This window comes from Sminthopsis crassicaudata, chromosome 2, assembly GCF_048593235.1.
Source record: "Sminthopsis crassicaudata isolate SCR6 chromosome 2, ASM4859323v1, whole genome shotgun sequence".
Classification (NCBI taxonomy): Eukaryota; Metazoa; Chordata; class Mammalia; order Dasyuromorphia; family Dasyuridae; genus Sminthopsis; species Sminthopsis crassicaudata.
In genome coordinates this window covers 559,933,863-559,947,884 of record NC_133618.1, presented here as the reverse complement: position 1 = coordinate 559,947,884, position 14,022 = coordinate 559,933,863, and positions in this window count along the sequence as shown.

Below are 14,022 nucleotides of genomic sequence, written 5' to 3'. Positions count from 1 at the left end.
TGTAACCTCTAATATATACACACACACACACACACACACACACACACACACACACACACACACACACACATATATATATATATCGGCTCTTTAAGGAACTTCAAGAGCAAGTGAGAAAGCATCCAGGTAAGATTTGTATCTTGCATGTCCACTCTCATAGTAGACTTCCAGGTTCTATTTTTGATGGTAATTCAAAGACAGATCCTCTTCTTGCTATGTTAGCCAATTTTCCTTTATTTTAGGCAGCCCAAGAATCTCATTCTAAATATCATCAGGCTGCATGAGCTTTACATTTGCAATTTGGGATAACAAAAGAAGAAACTAGGAAAATAGTAAAAGCCTGTTCAGCTTGCCTTCCTTCCCATGCTCCTATGTTCCCTCCAGGGAAGAACCGTCATGGTTTGAAACCCAATGAAATTTGGCAAATGGATGTTACCCCTTGTAAATCTTTTGGTCATCTGTCTTTTATCCATGTTGTAGTAGACACTTTTCAGGATTTACTTTTGCAATACCAACAGCAAAAGAGATAGCCCAGGTTGTCACTGAATTCCTTATACAAGCTTTTGCAATTATGGTTGTGCCACAAGAAATAACAACAGATAATGGACCTACCTACACATATTTCCAAACATTTTACACATTTTTGTGCACAGTATTAGATTTCACACACCACTGACATACCTTTCCTCAAGAACAGGCAATAGTGAAGAGTAGAAATAGTGACATCAAGACACTCCTCAAAAAAAAAAAAAAAAAAAAAAAAAAAAAAAAAAGAGGGAACCACAGGTAACCCTAGAGAACTCCTAAACTTATTCTTCTATACCATTAATTTTTTTTTAAATTTTTGATGGAGATGCATTGGCTCCGGCAGACAAATTTTATAACCCACTGGAAGGGTAGTGTGAGAAGCTCCACTATCTTTAGATAATCACCAGGTGATGTGGAGAGATTCAGAGAGTGGTGAGTGGAATGGATCAGATAGGTTAACTGCTGGGAGAGAAGGTTTGCTTGTATCTCAACAGATGGAGAAGGAATCAGATGGGTGCCAACAAGCTGTATTTGCCTTGTCCCTTGAAGAGAGACAGAAAAAGAGAAGACTCTTGAAACAAAGGAGAAGACCCAAGAAACATTCAGTGGTTCCATCTCTGATTGTGCCCACCACTGAAAGAGTCTGGCAATTAACTCTTTATGTATGACAATTGACTCATGAACATCAAAAATAATTCTCAATGAGACTGATGCAGGACTGTAAAATCTGCAGGAATCACTGGATTCCCTGACACATGAAGTGCTTGGCTTTGGACTATATCTTGGCTGCTGAAAGACATGCATGTGTGGTTGTGAATTTTTAGTTCTTTTTTATTCCTTCTGGGACTCATAGAAACCTTTTATAGTATTTTGTTTATTCATATTGTTTATGTTACTACTTGCTTGTATGATATTACAATTTGCCTGCATGATTTCTCCCATGGTGATGGAGTTCACCACTGGCATATACCTGTTTCAATTCAAACAAAAGAAAGGGCAAGATGTAGAGGGTCACAGTCAGTGGGAAAACTCTGGGTGAGGTATAAGACCCTTCAGTTCAGAGGAAACCTGCTAACAATATCTGGTTCATTTCCACATGTCCCCTAAGGACTCTCAGCCTTCCTGAGAAGTCAGGGGGTGGTGACAACCTGTGTTGTGACTGAAGCAGAGTAATACCAGGTGGCAAACTATGTACAATAGCAAGTTGTTTATGTGGCCCTACATGCACAGTATATATTTAGCACATGCCCATTGTTGTTTTTGTTACATAAGGGTATGAGGGTATAAAAAGGGGAAAGTCCTTGAAATAAATGTTCTCCATTTTCCCACCACCCTCAGGAGTCCCGCCTTATCACTTCTCTACTAGAAGGTATATTTTTATCACCCCTATGTGGGAACTTTAAAAAGCAATGGTACATTTTGTCACTCCAACTTGGAAGCTTTAGAAAGCAAGACACAACAAACATCAGTTCATGTAAGTCTTTCCAAGCTTTTCTGAGATTAGCCTGTTCATCATTTCTTATAGAACAATGATATTCCATTACATTCATAGACTATAACTTATTCAGCCATTCCCAAATGATGGTCATTCACTCAATTTCCAGTTCTTTGACACTACAAAAAAAGGGTCACTACTAGAGATTTTGCAATGTGAATCCTTTTCCCTTGCTTATGATCTTTTTGGGACATAAGTTCAGTGGAGACATTGCTGGATTAAAGGTTACACACAGGACTTCTGGCCAAGATGGCAGCGTGGAGGCAGACAGCTGCTTGAGCTCCATGTTTTCTCTCAGGACGTACTTCATGACAAGCCTTGGAGTTAATGCTTGACCGGAAAATAAACCCACAAATAATCACCAAGAGAAGACATCCTTGAAATTCACCAGAAAAGGTCTGTGTTTGCTCAGGGGAGGGTCGAACAGACTAGGCACAGACTGAGGGCAGGGAGCCAGAGCAAGACAGACAGCTCATACAGCTCAGACCAGAGGGGGTAGGGGTGCACTCTCTGCCATTTCTGCAAAAAGACTTTTACTCCAGTGTGGATATTGCGTCTTGGCAGCAAGCCAGGAGCAGCAGAGAGGTATAAACAGCAGAGAGGTATAAACACCAGAGGTGAAGATTAAAACCCCGGAAAACTAGCGTCTCTCGGAACTGGCCACCCCTAACCCCCACTTAGAGTGACTCCGAGTTCTCAGAGCCTCAGAGCCTCAGAGCCTCAGAGCCCAGAGTCAGCACAGCCATTGTTGTCCTGTTAGTGGCTCTCTGCTGCCCTATCCCAAGTCTGTAGAGGAAGCCCATTAACACCATCCAGCCCCATCCCCCCAAAACAGACCAATTGTTTCTCTTGTCAATTTGTTTTCTTCCATTCCGCTCTTGACAAAATGAACAAAAAATTCAAAAGGGCTCTAACCATTGACAGCTTCTGTATGGAGAGAGAGCAGACTTCAAATATTGAGGAGACTAAAAACAGACTGTCCCCAGAGGAATCCCCGAAGGGGGATATGATCTGCTCCTCAATACAAAAGAATCTCATAGAGGAAATCAAAAAGGCTCTCACAAGAGAGCTAGAAGAGAAATTGGAAAAGGAAAGGGAAGCTTGGAAAGAGAGCCTGGAGAAGTTATCCAGAGTGGATAAAGAGATCAAATCATTGAGAAACAAAATTAGTGAATTAGAAAAGGTAAACAACTCCAAGGAAAACAGGATTAGTGAGCTGGATAAAGAAATCAGCTCTCTAAAAAATAAAATGGATAAAAAGGAAAAAAAAATTCCCTAGAAGAAAAAAAAATTCACTTAAAAACACAATTGGACAATTACAAAAAGATATAAAAAAAGTGAGTGAAGAAAATACATCATTGAAAATTAGACTCGAACAAGTAGAAATGAATGACTCAAGGAGAAACCAGGAAGTAGTTAAGCAAAACCAGAGAAATGAAACAACTGAAAAGAATGTCAAGTACCTTATTAGAAAGACAACAGACCTGGAAAACAGATCCAGGAGAGACAATTTAAGAATAATCGGACTCCCTGAAAAATGTGAGGAAAAAAAGAGCTTGGACACTATTTTCAAGGAAATTATCAAAGAGAACTGCCCAGATATTTTGGAAACAGAGAGTAAAATAGACATTGAAAAAATTCATCAATCACCTATTGAATGGGACCCTAAAATCAAAATGCCAAGAAATATAGTGGCCAAGTTCAAGAACCATCAGACAAAGGAAAAATATTGGAAGATGCTAGAAAAAAGCAATTCAGATATGGAGGAGCCACAATAAGGATAACCCAGGATTTAGCAGCGTCCACATTAAAAGAATGAAGGGCCTGGAACATGATATTCTGAAAGGCTAAGGAACTTGGTATGCAGCCAAGAATAACTTACCCAACAAAAATGAGCATCGTTTTACAGGGAAGAAGATGGACATTTAACAAAATAAATGAATTCCATCTATTCTTGATGAAAAAAACAGACCTACATAAAATGTTTGATCTTCAAATACAGAACTCAGGAGATTTATAAAAAGGTAAAAAGAAATCTTGAGAACTATACTTCGGACATAAAAATATGTAAAGAACATATTTATAATTTGTCCTGGAAACTAGAGGTGGAAAGGAAATTATATCATAAAAAAGAGTAAAGTTGTAGTACTACATCTCATGAAGAGGCAAAGGTAACCTATTATATCTGAGAGAAAGAAAGGAGGGAGATGAACATAGTGTGTCTCAATAGACATATTCGATTTATGGTGAAACTTCTTCCACTTCATTGAAAAGTGAGAGGGAAGGAGTAAGCTAAGGGGAAGGGAATACACAAATTGTGAGGAAAAGTGGTAAAATAAGGGGAGGAACTTTAAGGTGGGGGAGGGATACTAAAAAGGGAGGGCTGTGAAAAGCAAGTGGTGTTCACAAGTTTAATACAGGGTAGGGGGGGTAAGAGGGAAGGAAAGGGGAAAAGCATAATCAGGGGTTAATAGGATAGCAAGCAATATAGAATTAATCCTTCTAACCATAAATGTGAATGGGGCAAACTGCCTTATAAAGAGGAAGCAGTTAGCAGACTGTATTAAAAGTCAGAATCCTATTATATGTTGTTTACAGGAAACACACCTGAAACAGGGTGAGACATTCAAACTAAAAGTAAAAGAGTGGAGCAGAATGTACTATGCTTCAGGCAAAGCCAAAAAAGCAGGAGTAGCCATCCTCATCTCAGATCAAGCAAAAACAAAAATTGATCTAATTAAAAGAGATAAGGAAGGGCATTATATCCTGCTAAAGGGTAGCATAGATAATGAAGCAGTATCAATATTAAACATATATGCACCAAGTGGTGCAGCATCTAAATTCTTAAAAGAGAAATTAAGAGAGCTGCAAGCAGAAATAGATAGCAAAACTATTACAGCGGGAGATCTCAATCTTGCACTTTCAGAATTAGATAAATCAAACCACAAAATAAATAAGAAAGAAGTCAAAGAGGTAAATAGAGTACTAGAAAAGTTTGATATGATTGACCTTTGGTGAAAGCTAAATGGAGACAGAAAGGAGTATACTTTCTTCTCAGCAGTTCATGGAACCTATGCAAAAATTGATCATATACTAGGGCATAAAAACCTCAAAATCAAATGCAGTAAGGCAGAAATAGTAAATGCATCCTTTTCAAACCACAATGCAATCAAAATTACATTTAATAAAAAGCCGGGGGAAAATAGACCAAAAAATAATTGGAAACTAAATAATCTTATACTAAAGAATGATTGGGTAAAACAGCAAATCATAGACATAATTAATATCTTCACCCAAGAAAATGACAATGATGAGACATCATACCAAAATGTGTGGGATACAGCCAAAGCAGTAATAAGGGGAAGTTTTATATCTCTACAGGCCTACTTGCATAAAATAGAGAAAGAGAGGGCCAACGAATTGGGCTTACAACTAAAATTGCTAGAAAAGGAACTAATTAAAACCCCCCAGACAAACACAAAACTAGAAATTCAAAAAATAAAGGGTGAGATTAATAAAATTGAAAGTAAAAAAACAATTGAATTAATTAATAAAACTAAGAGTTGGTTCTATGAAAAAACCAACAAAATAGACAAACCCTTAGTAAACCTGATTAAAAAAAGGAAAGAGAAAAAGCAAACTGTTAGTCTTAAAAATGAAAAGGGTGAACTCACCACTAATGAAGAGGAAATTAGAACAATAGTTAGGAGCTACTTTGCTCAACTTTATGCCAATAAATTCGATAACTTAAATGAACTGGAAGAATACCTTCAAAAATACAGCTTGCCCAGATTAACAGAGGAGGAAATAAGTAGTCTAAATAGTCCCATCTCAGAAAAAGAAATAGAACAAAATATTAACCAACTCCCTAAGAAAAAATCCCCAGGACCAGATGGATTTACATGTGAATTCTACCAAACATTTAAAGAACAACTAACTCCAATGCTATATAAACTATTTGAAAAAATAGGGATTGAAGGAGTCCTACCAAATTCCTTTTATGACACAGACATGGTACTGATACCTAAACCAAGTCAGTTGAAAACAGAGAAAGAAAATTATAAACCAATTTCCTTAATGAATATTGATGCTAAAATCTTTTTTTTTTTAATTTTTTTATTATATATATATATATATATTTTATAATATTATCCCTTGTATTCATTTTTCCAAATTACCCCCCCTCCCTTGTTCCCTCCCCCCGACGACAGGCAATACCATACATTTTACATGTGTTACAATATAGTCTAAGTACAATACATGTGTGTGAATATCATTTTCTTGTTGCACAATAAACATTAGAATCCGAAGGTACATGCAACCTGGGCAGACAGATATTAGTGCTAACAATTTACATTCCCCTCCCAGTGTTTCTTCTCTGGGTGTATCTACCTCTGTCCATCATTGATCAACTGGAAGTGAGTTGGATCTTCTTTATGTTGAAGATTTCCACTTCCATCAGAATACATCCTCATACAGTATCGTTGTTGAAGTATACAGTGATCTTCTGGTTCTGCTCATTTCACTCAGCATCAGTTGATTTAAGTCTCTCCAACCCTCTCTGTATTCCTCCTGCTGGTCATTTCTTACTGAGCAATAATATTCCATAACTTTCATATACCACAATTTACCCAACCATTCTCCAACTGATGGACATCCATTCATCTTCCAGTTGATGCTAAAATCTTAAATAAGATATTAGCAAAAAGACTTCAGAAAATCATCCCCAGGATAATATACTATGACCAAGTGAGATTTATACCAAGAATGCAGGGCTGGTTTAATATTAGGAAAACTATTAGTATAATTGACCATATTAATAATCAAATTAATAAAAACCATATGATCATCTCAATAGATGCAGAAAAAGCATTTGATAACATCCAACATCCATTCCTACTAAAAACACTTGAGAGTATAGGAATAAATGAACTATTCTTTAAAATAATAACGAGCATATATTTAAAACCGTCAGTAAATATCATATATAATGGCGATAAACTAGAACCTTTCCCTGTAAGATCAGGAGTGAAACAAGGTTGCCCACTATCACCATTACTATTCACTATAGTACTAGAGACGCTAGCCTTGGCAATAAGAGCTGAGAAAGAGATTCAATTAATTAGAGTAGGAAATGAGGAAATCAAACTATCACTCTTTGCAGATGACATGATGGTATACTTAGAGAACCCCAAAGACTCTGTGAAAAAGCTATTAGAAATAATTCAGAATTTTAGCAAAGTTGCAGGATACAAAATAAATCCACATAAATCCTCAGCATTTTTATACATTACCAACACAATCCAACAGCAAGAAATACAAAGAGAAATTCCATTCAAAATAATGGTCGATAGTATAAAATATTTGGGAACATATCTACCAAAGGAGAGTCAGGAATTATTTGAGCAAAATTACAAAACACTTGCCACAAAAATAAAGTCAGATTTAAATAATTGGAAAGACATTCAGTGCTCTTGATAGGCCGAGCGAATATAATTAAGATGACAATACTCCCTAAACTAATCTCTTTCTTTAGTGCTATACCAGACTCCCAAGAAACTATTTTAATGACCTAGAAAAAATAACAACAGAATTCACATGGAACAACAAAAGGTCGAGAATTTCAAGGGAAGTAATGAAAAAAAAAATTAAATGAAGGTGGTCTAGCTGTACCTGATCTAGAACTATATTATAAAGCAGCAGTCACCAAAAATCATTTGTTACTGGCTAAGAAATAGACTAGTTGATCAGTGGAATAGGTTAGGTTCACAGGACAAGATAATGAATAAAAATAGTAATCTAGTATTTGACAAACCCAAAGATCCCAAATTTTGGGATAAGAATTCATTATTTGACAAAAACTGTTGGGAAAACTGGAAATTAGTATGGCAAAAACTAGGCATGGACCCACATTTAACACCACATACTAAGATAAGATCAAAATGGGTCCAAGATTTAGGCATAAAAAATGAAATCATAAATAAATTGGAGCAACATGGGATGGTTTACCTCTCGGACTTGTGGAGGAGGAAGGAGTTTGTGTCCAAGGGAGAACTAGAGATCATTATTGATCACAAAATTGAACATTTTGATTACACCAAATTAAAAAGTTTCTGCACAAACAAAACTAATGCAAACAAGATTAGAAGGGAAGTAACAAATTGGGAAAACATTTTTACAGTTAAAGGTTCTGATAAAGGCCTCATCTCCAAAATATACAGAGAATTGACTTTAATCTATAAGAAATCAAGCCATTCTCCAATTGATAAATGGTCAAAGGATATGAACAGACAATTTTCAGATGATGAAATTAAAACTATTTCCACTCATATGAAAGAGTGTTCCAAATCACTATTGATCAGAGAAATGCAAATTGAGACAACTCTGAGATATCATTACACACCTGTCAGATTGGCTAAGATGACAGGAACAAATAATGATGAATGTTGGAGGGGCTGTGGGAAAACTGGGACACTGATGCATTGTTGGTGGAGGTGTGAAAGAATCTAACCATTGTGGAGAGCAATCTGGAATTATGCCCAAAAAGTTATCAAAATGTGCATACCCTTTGACCCAGCCATGCTACTATTGGGCTTATATCCCAAGGAAATACTAAAGAAGGGAAAGGGACCTTCATGTGCCAAAATGTTTGTGGCAGCCCTTTTCATAGTGGCTAGAAGTTGGAAAATGAATGGATGTCCATCAATTGGAGAATGGTTGAATAAATTATAGTATATGAATGTTATGGAATATTATTGTTCTGTAAGAAATGACCAACAGGAGGAATACAGAGAGGCTTGGAGAGACTTACATCAACTGATGCTGAGTGAAACGAGCAGAGCTAGGGGATTATTATACACTTCAACAATGACTGTATGAGGATGTATTCTGATGGAAGTGGATATCTTCAACATAGAAAAGAGCTAATCCAATTCCAATTGTTCAATGATGGACAGAATCAGCTACATCCAGAAAAGGAACACTGAGAAATGAGTGTAAACTGTGAGCATTGGGTTTTTTGTTTGTTTGTTTGTTTTGCTTTGTTTTGTTTCTCTTCCCAGATTATTTTTTACCTTGCAAATATAATCCTTCCTTTGCAACAACAACAACAAAATTTGGTTCTGCACATATATATTGTACCTAGGATATACTATAAGATATTTAATATGTATGGGAATGCCTGCCACCTAGGGGAGGGGGTGGAGGGAAGGAGGGGAAAAACTCGGAACAGAAGGCAGTACAAGGGATAATGTTGTAAAAAAAATTAACTATGCATATGTACTGACAAAGAAAATGTTATAATTATAAAAATTAATAAAAAAACAAAATAAAATTTAAAAAAAAAGAAAAAAATGTTACACATAGTTTGATAGCTCTTTGGGCATAGTTTCAAATTTAGCATTCTTATTTTATAAGGACTCAGTTAAGATTCAGAATGGTTCATGCCTCAAGATGATATAGTTAGTAATTATCAAATCTGGAATTCCAATCCAGGATTTTCTAATTCCTCTTTTATTCATATTCTTTATCTCAGAGCTTCTTATACTGTGTGTTGCAACTCCATATGGTGTCATGTAAGTGAATGTGGAGATCACAAATTTTTCAGTAAATTTTTGATTTGTATATTTATTTTCTATAGTTATATAGTGGGGTCATATAGAAATTTCTCAGGTAATAAGATTTTGCGAGTGGAAAAATTAAGAAAATACACTCTACTTAATGTATGTCTTTGATATATTGTCATAAAGATTATTCTTTGAGTCATTATTTGTCTAAATAGCTAATCATGATTTATAGTTGCCAACCCCTCATATCTTAGTTTCTCCAAAAGAGAATTCATTAATTGTCTTTTCCTTGAAACTTATATCTTTTCCAAATTTCCTTATTTCTCTTGAAAGTACCATCATTTTCCAGGTATCATTCTAGGGATCATCCATCTCCCACATTAAAAACTTTCCTATTGTGTTTGATTTCTTACCTTTTAAAAAGCATTTTAATTGTTTTGATTTACCAGATATATGCATGGGTACATTTACAACATTGACAATTGCCAAACCTTTTGTTCTAATTTTTCCCCTCCTTCCCTCTCCCCAGATGGCAGGTTGACCAATACATGTTAAATATGTTAGAATATAAATTAAATACAAAATATGTATACATGTCCAAACAGTTGTTTTGCTGTACAAAAAGAATCAGACTTTGAAATACTGTATAATTAACCTGTGAAGGAAATCCAAAATGCAGGCAGACAAAATTAGAGGGATTGGGAATTGTATGTAGTGGTTCATAATCATCTCCTAGAGTTCTTTTGCTGGGTGTAGCTGAGTCAGTTCATTACTGCTCTATTGGAACTCATTTGGTTCATCTCAATGTTGAAAATGGTCACATCCATCAGAATTGATCATCATATATAGTATTGTTGTTGAAGTATACAATGATTTCCTGGTCCTGCTCATTTCACTCAGCATCAGTTCATTTAAGTCTCTCCAGGCCTTTCTTAAATCATCCTGTTGGTCATTTCTTACAAAACAATAATATTCCACAATATTCATATACCACAACTTATTCAGCCAATCTTCTACTGCTGGGCCTCCAACTGATGTGCATCCATGTAATTTCCAGTTTCTGGCCATCACAAAGAGGGCTGCCACAAACATTCTTGCACATACAGGTCCCTTTCCCTTCTTTAAGATCTCTTTGGGATACAAACCCTGTAGCAATACTACTGGGTCAAAGAGTATGCACAGTTTGATAACTTTTTGAGCATAGTTCCAAATTGGTCTCCAGAATGGCTGGATGTATTCACTGTTCCACCAACAATGTATCAGTGTCCCTATTTTCCCACATTCCCTCCAACATTCTGCATTACCTTTCCCTGTCATTCTAGCCAATCTGACAGGTGTGTGGTTCTTAACTTTTTTTTTTTTTAAATCCCATGTACCCAGCAGTTGATATTTAGGGTTGTTTCTACTTCCAAAAATGATCAAACAACAAAAACAATAACACTCACAAGTTATCATTTTGCCCTTAGGGTAAAATATTTATTTTATTTGATTTTTCAAAGTTTTTCCTAAAGATCATCTCTTCCTTCTTTCACTTTACAGATGAAAAAAAAGCTGAGATACAGAGATACTATGATGCTATGATTTGCCCAAGTTAGTGCATGAGATGGAATTGGATTTTTTTCTTTTCACTTTCACAACAGTTTTCTTTCGCAATATTGAACTATGCCCAGTAAATGATGATTAAATAAACGTTAAATATTTTTATCCTTAATTTTCATCTTCTTTCAAATAATAGCAGAAAATAATACATATAGGATTATATGGATTTTTTCAAATTTTTCACAGCCTGGCCCCAATTTCTTTTTCTGATTTCATTATATATTATTCTCTTTTCTAAACCCACTCATCCCATAAATCGGGCTTCTCTGCTCCTTTAAAATAATTCTCTCTCTCTCTGTATGTTTGCACAGGCCCGCATTATATTCTTTCTTCATCTCACCAACTTCCCCTCTGCCTTAAAAGTGCAGATTAAGTACCTCCTTCTAGAGACCTTTTCTTTCCCATAATGATAATGCCCTTTCCCAAATAACTTGTATTTATTCTACTTTATTTATTTTGTGCTATTCATATTTGCATTTGTTTTCTCCAGTAGAATATAAGGTCATTAAGAATAGGGACTCTTTCATTTTTTCTGTTTGTATACTTAGCACCCAATGAAGTATTAGGCACATTTTTGGTTATTAGTCAGTTAATTGATTCACTGAACCACTACTTCTTTTTTATAACTGTGTTAAGCTATAGAGTGGTTCCAAAATTTGTGGGTGCCAGGATCTCTTTAAACTATTAAAAATATTAAAGATTCCCAAAGAATTTTTTCTTTGTTGAGTTACAATTATTTTAAAAAATTAAAATAGTAGTATTACTATGATAATACAGTTGGCTTTGCATTATTTTTTATTTCAATTCATGCTATTGTTGTTTGTTCTTTTGAAGTTAAATCTATTTTTTCTTTAATTCATTACCTACCCATTTGCTATCTGATTTCAGACAATATATTAGCAGGAAAAAAGATAGAGTATGGGTTAGGAAAAAAATAGATTAAGAAATGAGTGGGTGGAGGTTTTTAAAAATACTTTATGGAAATGTCCTTAAGTATTTTCCTATAAACTCTGCTAAATACATTCTTTTGATGGGGAATAGATATAATGACACTTTTTGCTCCAAATTTCATTGATTTTTGTGCTTCTTTAATGTCACAAATGCTAATGACATTTATGCCTTTTCATTTTGACAGAAATTATACAGTTGATATTTCCATAACATTTCATTTTATTTTTGGCTATTTTTACTAAAATGGTGGAACAATTTCCTTGAATTGAAATATCACAAAGTCTTTGGATGTTGTATATGAGTAACATGGGTAGAGGATTCTATAAATACTTATGATTACTAATTTGTAAGAGGATCTTCATTGAACAGGAAAGGGAATGGTTTTATTGACTATATAGAATATAGAAGTTGCCTTTTAATTTTCCCCATCTTGTTCCTTTCTTTTCTCCTATTCTGCAAGGATCATGACTGGTTAATGCTGGATGTCAATAACAACTAATGGTTCAAATTGGCCAGTCAGTTTAGACTATGTAATATCATACAGTTAGTTGGGTGATTTTTTTAAATAGTTGTTTTTTTCACACCATTACTGATTAATAAATGTGAGGTTATTTTGTTTTGTGTTTTTAAAGAGAGGTTAAGTAACATATACTTGAGCTATTATATATTATGTAGAGAGGTTAAATGACAGACAATGAACATACATTGTCTACTACATTTTGCATGATATTATTGAGTCATTTACTTTATGCATGACTATAATTGGAAGGAGATTTTACACATTCATTCATTTGGCTCTTCCAGGTGAGAATTAATTTTGAGGTCAGAATTAATCCTATCTCTACCTTAGCTAATGACGATTTTCCACTTAAATTGAAACAGGGTGTTTTAATTTTATTCATTGCTGTATAAGACTTAAGATAAGTATTAGTACTTGTAAGAAAACATAAAGATTATCTCTTCCTTTTTTCATTTTACAGATGAAAAATCTGAGATACAGAGATACTGTGATTTGTCCAATACTTCACAGTTAGTGAAATCAAGATAAACTAGAATTTTTTCTCTTAATGCAAATAAAACCAACTCTGACATACCACCTCATACCTCTCAGATTGGCTAAGATGACAGGAAAATATAATGATCAATATTGGAGGGGATGTGAGAAAACTGGGATTACTAATGCATTGTTGGTGGAGTTGTGAAATGATCCAACCATTTTTGAGGGCAATCTGGAACAATGCTCAAAGTGCTATAAAACTGTGCATAGACTTTCACCCAGCAGTGCCATTATTGGTTCTGCATCCCAAGGAAATCTTAAAGGAGGGGAAAGGATCCATCCACATGTGCAAAAATGTTTGTAGTAGCTCTTTTTGTGGTAGCAAAGAATTAGAAAATGAGTAGATGCCTAACAACTGAGGAATGACTGAACAAGTTATGGTATATGAAGGTAATGGAATATTATAGTTCTATAAAAAATTATGAACAAGCTGATTTTAGAAAGGCTTGGAAAGATTTACATGAACTGATACTGAGCTAAAACAAGCAGAACCAGGAATACATTGTACACAATAACATCAAGAATATATGATGATCAACTATGAAAGACTTAGTTCTTCTCAGCGGTTCAGTGATTTAAAGTAATCCCAAGAGACAAGTAATCCCAAGAAAATGCCATCTGCCTCCAGAAAAAGAACTAAGGAGACTGAATGTAAATCAACACATTTTATATTCACTTTTTTTCTGTTTTTTAATCTCTCTCATGGTTTTCCCCTTTTGCTCTGATTTTTCTCTTCCAACATGATTCATAAATCAATGTATGTTAAACAAACAAATAAATAAAAATTAATTTTTTCTATTTATTCCAACTATCATTTTCTTCCCACA